This window comes from Pogona vitticeps, chromosome 3 (assembly GCF_051106095.1).
Source record: "Pogona vitticeps strain Pit_001003342236 chromosome 3, PviZW2.1, whole genome shotgun sequence".
Taxonomy (NCBI): Eukaryota; Metazoa; Chordata; class Lepidosauria; order Squamata; family Agamidae; genus Pogona; species Pogona vitticeps.
The window spans coordinates 7,780,937-7,786,936 of NC_135785.1; the positions used below are offsets into that span (position 1 = coordinate 7,780,937).

The 6,000-nt window shown below is 45.8% G+C and overlaps 1 protein-coding gene across 1 annotated transcript in view; it reads left to right on the forward strand.

The window, feature by feature from the left end:
• Positions 1-5,765, forward strand: part of LOC110089827 (major facilitator superfamily domain-containing protein 8) — a 37,338-nt gene extending 31,573 nt beyond the window's left edge. The window contains exon 13 of the mRNA XM_072996264.2: positions 2,132-5,765. The gene's annotated coding sequence lies outside the window, so the exon portion shown is untranslated. The remainder of the gene's footprint in view (positions 1-2,131) is intronic.
• Positions 5,766-6,000: the final 235 nt, after the last annotated feature.

The following is a 6,000-nucleotide window of genomic DNA, read 5'->3' on the forward strand; positions in this document are numbered from 1 at the left end:
AGCTATTGATGTTAATGGGACGTGGTGGCACTGCAGGTTAAACCACAGAAGCCTCTGTGCTGCAAGGCCAGAAGACCTGCAGTCATAAGATCAAATCCCCGCGACGGAGGGAGCTCCCGTCACTTGTCCCAGCTCCTGCCAACCTAGCAGTTCAAAAGCATGTGAATGCGAGTCGATAAATAGGTACCACCTCGGTGGGAAGGCAACAGCTTTCCGTGTCTAGTCGCGCTGGCCATGTGACCACGGAAACTGTCTACGGACAAACACTGGCTCTACGGCTTGGAGACGGGGATGAGCACCGCGCCCTAGAGTCAGACACGACTGGACCAAATGTCAAGGGGAACCTTTACCTTTTACCTTAATGTTAATCCTTGAGAATGGCCTACATTTGGTAGGTGGCATGAAGTGAAACAATCGTCTTTGTGCAGTTCTGTCTGCTAAAGCTTCTTTATTTAAGAGGGCTGGACAAAATCAAGCAGCCCAGGGGCAAATCTTTCCAAAACCTGTTGCAGGCCACATCTTTCCCCTCCCTCAAAGAGAAAGGTAGCCATACAGAGGAGGAGCAGTATCCATTCTCCATCATCCCAGACTACAAGAGACACAACAATGGGTTCAAGCTACAGAAAGCCAGATCTAGGCTCAAAATGAGGAGAAAACACTTCTTTACTGTTGAAGCAGTATGACAATGGAACCCATGACCTCACAGGGAGGTGGTGAGTGCTCCAGCACTGGAGGCCTTCAAGAGAAAATTGGACCACCCTCTGTCAGAGAGCTGCTTTGATTCGGATTCCTGCCTTGAGCAGGGGGTTGGACTCAATGGCCTGAAAGGCTCCTTCTAACTCCATGATTCTATACTCTGATGAACAGAGTTTTTGAAGGTCACTTCTGGTTTTGTAACAACCCTTCTTTGGAGGGAAATAGTGCTTTGTGATAAAGAAGTCTCATGGATTCTGGAGGCTTCCAGGTGTCGGATTTCTCCCCCCTTTTCAGGAAATTCAGGAAGGTTTAGGAGTGAAATACAGGTAGGGGGGCATGTGTAACTCTAGTGTTGTGTGTTGTGTGTTGTTTAGCCCTTCCCTCCTTTGTAAAGGTGAGGAACCTCTTTCAGCTCCTCTTTAAAAAGCACTTGTCCTAGGCCAAGGGAAATCTAGCAAATTTTCCTCAGAATAGCTTAAAGTTCAAGTTGTTTTCATCATGAATATGAAGATATTTATGACTTTTTGTAAATTCTCATCCAGAAAATTAAGTTCTTTGAAATGCTTGCTGCTCACCCATTTCTAATCTATGTGTTCTCCTGTTTACACGTCCTTGACTGTAAACTATAATAAAGGCAAGGATGGACCCTTCACCCTCCTCAATGAGATACCAAAGGCTGCAGAAGCCCAGCTTGGAAAATATACTTTCCAGATCACAACTCCCAGAATGCTAGGCTGACTGGTTGAATCTGAGAACTGTAGTGAAAAAATGTCTCATAATCTGATGGTACCAAGGGGAGGACCCACAGCACTGGGAAAAGGGGACTTTCTGATTAGAGAGGATGGTTAGGTCATCTGCCAGCAACTTTGGGCTTTCCATGTTCCTCTGAATAGAGTTGCAATCCTTGCATTCGCTGGGAGGAAGCAGGAGCTGCAGCTATAGCTTCTGTATCGCATCCTCCAGCAGCTGATGTGCAGAGTTCAGGAATACATTGCAGATGGTTCCCAACTGGAAGTTAAAACCTGTTTACACCTAACCAGTTACCGTATTTTTTGCACCATAAGACGCATTTTTCCCTACAAAACAGGGGGGTGGAAAGTCTGTGCGTCTTATGGAGCGAAGAAAACAGATTATATTTTCCTGTTTTCTTCTAAAAATTGGTGTGTCTTATGGAAAGGTGTGTCTTATGGAGCGAAAAATACGGTATCTTGAAATCCAGAGTTAGCAAAACACACACACACACAAACAAACAAATTAGGGATAGAGAGGCGACCTCTGCCTCCCACAATCCTTTGCCCATGTCAGCCCATGGTAGATGCTGTTCAGAGCTGGATCCACATGTGCTTAACAGCCACGCAGTGTGATTTCTCTCAGTGTGTCAAGGCATTTCGAGAAACCTGGTCTCACCTCTCCCGCTCCTGTCACTCTCCTGTAGGTGTCCTTCTGATTGGTGCTGTGGCCCTCCCCTGACTGGATCCCCACTTCCACGTTGCTGATCTCTCGCTGGGAAGAGAACCAGGGAAGCGCTTGTATCCATCCAGAGAGCAACACCCAACTGGTATAGGACTACCGTGTTCCGACGCCTTCCGGCTTGATTTGCACATTGTCCCCCTGACACGGATGTCTCAGACTTGGCTCAGCACTGCCCCCTGTGGGTGGGGTATGCCATTTCCTGTCTCACCTTTAATAGCACTTTATTATTTTTGCCCCGTGGGACCCCCCACAAGGCACTTTTCTTTAAATGGTGGAAAGAACTAGGGTGGGGATTGTAGAAACTTTTCTTTTCGTCTGTGAAGGACCTTTTGAATTTTGGTCTACTTCAGCTTTTTCCCAACCTGCTGCCGTTTGAATGTTTTGGATTTCAGCCTCCAGCCTGAATGCTCATGGTGATCGGACTTCATCCAGTATATCTGGAGGTTTGTGGCTTGGGCAAGACTGCCGCCCCGGTTCCTAAGACTGTAAGAGCATTTCTTTCTTTCTCTCCTGTTCTCAGTGCTCCCTGAACCTGGGAGCAGTGGGGACTGATCCTAGCCCTCCTGAGGTTGCAGTCTGAACCTCTGGTCTCCCCCCAGAAGGCCACCTGTCCTTAGCTTTGATGCCGTCATCTGGAGCTTCTTCCAGCGATTGTATGGGTTTTTCTCCATCTTGCAAGTTTGAAATATCTCTCGAAAGATTTATTTACCGGCAGGAAGAGTCTCCGGCTAAAATAACCCTCCTTGTGACGTTGCCAAATGGGAACGTCCAGCTGAAAGAGTTCAGCTGAAAGAGGTTCTCCATCACTTGACCTTCAACTCGGGTTTGTCATCATGGTTGCAACCTCAGAGAGCCACTGTGATTGTGGATAATTTAGCTTCCCTTTCTCTCTCCTCCTCAGTTTTCTGTGTGTTTCCATTGGAAGCTGGGAGAGATCACAATCTTGAGAACCAGTGCGGAGTCCGATTCAAGAACTTCTGCTACCCAAAGTCCCTGTTTGCAGCATCCTATGGGGTGACAATGCTCAGCTAGCTGTCTCTGAGAAAGTCGCAGGCAGGGCACCTATCAAAGATCATGAGTGGCTTTGAGCAGTTGAACATTGAGGACAGCTTCTGGATAGCTACTAATCATCCTATATTCCACACCTTTAGAGCAGCCTTCCCCATCCCAGTCTTGTTGGTTGGGGGGATAGCTGGAGGATAGCGAGTTGAGGAAGGCTGTCTTAGGGAGTAGCTACAAGCAGGATGATAATAATCCTTTGGTAGGATGCTTTGGGAGGTAGATAGGCAATCTTTAGGAAGGTGAGGATGTGCATAACATTCCCTAGGCCCTGGTATCTGCTCAATATTTTTTCACAGTTTTTTTTCAAGCTGGAAAAGTGCCATGGCATCCTCTAGGGGCCAAAAGATAAGAAAAATAAGTGGGGTGGACAAAGTCTCCATGCCCTCTGGATGGTACAAAGGAGAGTAAAGCCATTGGAGTGTAGCCTGTGGGAAGGCTGCCTTTGTAACCTGTTTCCTCCTAAAGGCTTATCCGATTTGATGAGTAGATCAGCTGTCAGGGAGGGGGAGAAAAGAGCTGCCTCAGCACACAGAAATCTAAGACTTCCTCTACCTGTTTGTGTTATAATATTACTACAACAGGTAAACTCCCATTTCCAGAGAGGTTGGGAGCGGACACCACCATGTCACAAAAGTGTGCACGGGATCACACACTTCAGCACTGAATATCTAGCACATACAATCCACATTTACACTTTTATGTTTGTGAGCACAGGGTGTCCCCACTGCTGCCGCCATGGCCTCTTTACTTGTCTTGTCATGGTTAGGAGGTGGGACTCCCTTCCGTGCCTGAGATCTACCTGCGGAAGCCTTTGGGTGCAAGTTTCCTTCACCCGAGAGTGATACGAGGATGCTCATGGAGGACAGTACAGTACAGTACATACCCGTTATATTTATTTATTAAGTACATTTAGATCTCACCTTTCCTGCTGTGGGCTCCCCTTGGTATATACACGGCTCTCGTCTTCCTCCACTTCATCTGCACAACAACCTTGTGAAGTAGGTTTTGCTGAGAAAGAGTGACTTGGCACGTGCTTCCATATAGAGAGTTCTTAGCTCTACCAGTTATTCTCTACTGGGCCCGTCTTTGTTTCTTTTTCCCCCCAGTAGATTTTCTCTGTAAGAAAAAGGATAGAAGGAGGGGGTGGCAAAACATTGGTGGGTTAGAATCTCGAGGACGATAAAAGGTGGTGGCCAAGAAACGGTGGTTGTGCAATAGAAGCCTCATCAAGACACACCCTGCATCTTTCCTTGTGGGGAGAGATCATCAATGTTGTTAAACTGGAATGGACATCATTCTTTACCCTTGGTTGTCTTAGCTGAGGCTGCTGGCAGCTGCCCTCTGGCCGTTGATGGAGGGCCACTCTTTGCCCTCCCTTGTTCCTTGGGCTCATTTCTGGTTTATGTGCTGCAGTGGACAATTTGAGACTCTGCTACACGGTAACTCCTCGTAGCTCTTACCAACGCAGCAAAATAGTGAAGCATGGTGGGAGTTAAGAGCTCAATGACATCTGGAGAGCCAGAATTGGCCCACCTTGTTAGAAAGTCATACCCATGTTTGGAAGTGGGTTTTGGAAGGGTTTGTTGTTAATGTCCTTTTCTACAGTAAGCCGTTGCGTTCTGACCATATTGATCAAACAGACCCAAATGTTATGTCCCCTCCGGCAGCAATAATAGTGGGTTGGGAAGGGCTAACTTAATACAGAGAACCTGGGAAGTGGAGATGTTTTCCTTTGTCTGGGTTCAGCTGGTACATGGAAGGTGGTTTCCATATACAGAGCATGGTCTGTGTAGATGTTGGTTCAAGATTCCTTACAAATGGGTCCTCCATCCCATTCTTATTTCTTCAGTTTCTGTTGCTTTTTTTTAATGTTGGGGGAAGTGGGAATTTTGAATATGTAAAAGGTCTCAGATTGGTTGGAACATGGTAAGGAGTGCTCTTTTTTTTCTATTGTTCTTGTGGATGGGAACTCTGTGCTGCTGAGCTCCCTGGTGCCCTCCATTGTGGGTTGTGCTGCTTGCCTGTGCCTCCATCTCAGATCCCTTCCCCCTTTTTAATGTTTCCCCACACCCTTCATTTATTGGGATTTTTTTTCCTCCTTTGGATTATTTTTGCTGCTATCTGTCTAGCCTGCCTGCTAAGACCCAAAGACAAGAAAAGGGAAGGCTCTGAGGAATAGTGGGTAGATATTCCTCACGTTCTAGCAATTTCAGTTGAGGGTGTTTTGATTATATTTCTTTGCCTTTATTTGCTTGCTTACTTTTTTTTTTTGAAGAAGGAGCTGTGTGTGTATATTTTATTTTGCCATTTTTCCCCTTTAAATATTTTCACTGTTTGTTGATTTTTCAAAAAAAACACGCTATTCCTTTAATTTACTGTGCGTTTATTTTGTTGTATTTAATGTGTGATACTTCATTCCTATTGTTGTTTCAGCTTTTATCATTTTTATTTATTGATCTATTTGATTTCTGTGCCACCCCGATTAGTGCAAGCTACACTAGGTGGCAAAAGGTTAAAACTTTAAACCCCATGTAATAAAATACATTCATTAATATCGCGATTCACAAGGATAGGTCCATAACTCACACAAAAAGAGTGGGAAAATTAACATTAACAGCATCTGGGAGAATCAGTTGTTGAAGGCAACTTTGAATGGTTCTTTCCCCACCCATTTCTTGAACGTCGTAAGGAGGGAAGGAGCCTGCCGTATCTCAATTGGTAACTTATTCTGGAGAGTGAGGGCCACCACTGAAAAGGCCCTGGTACCTT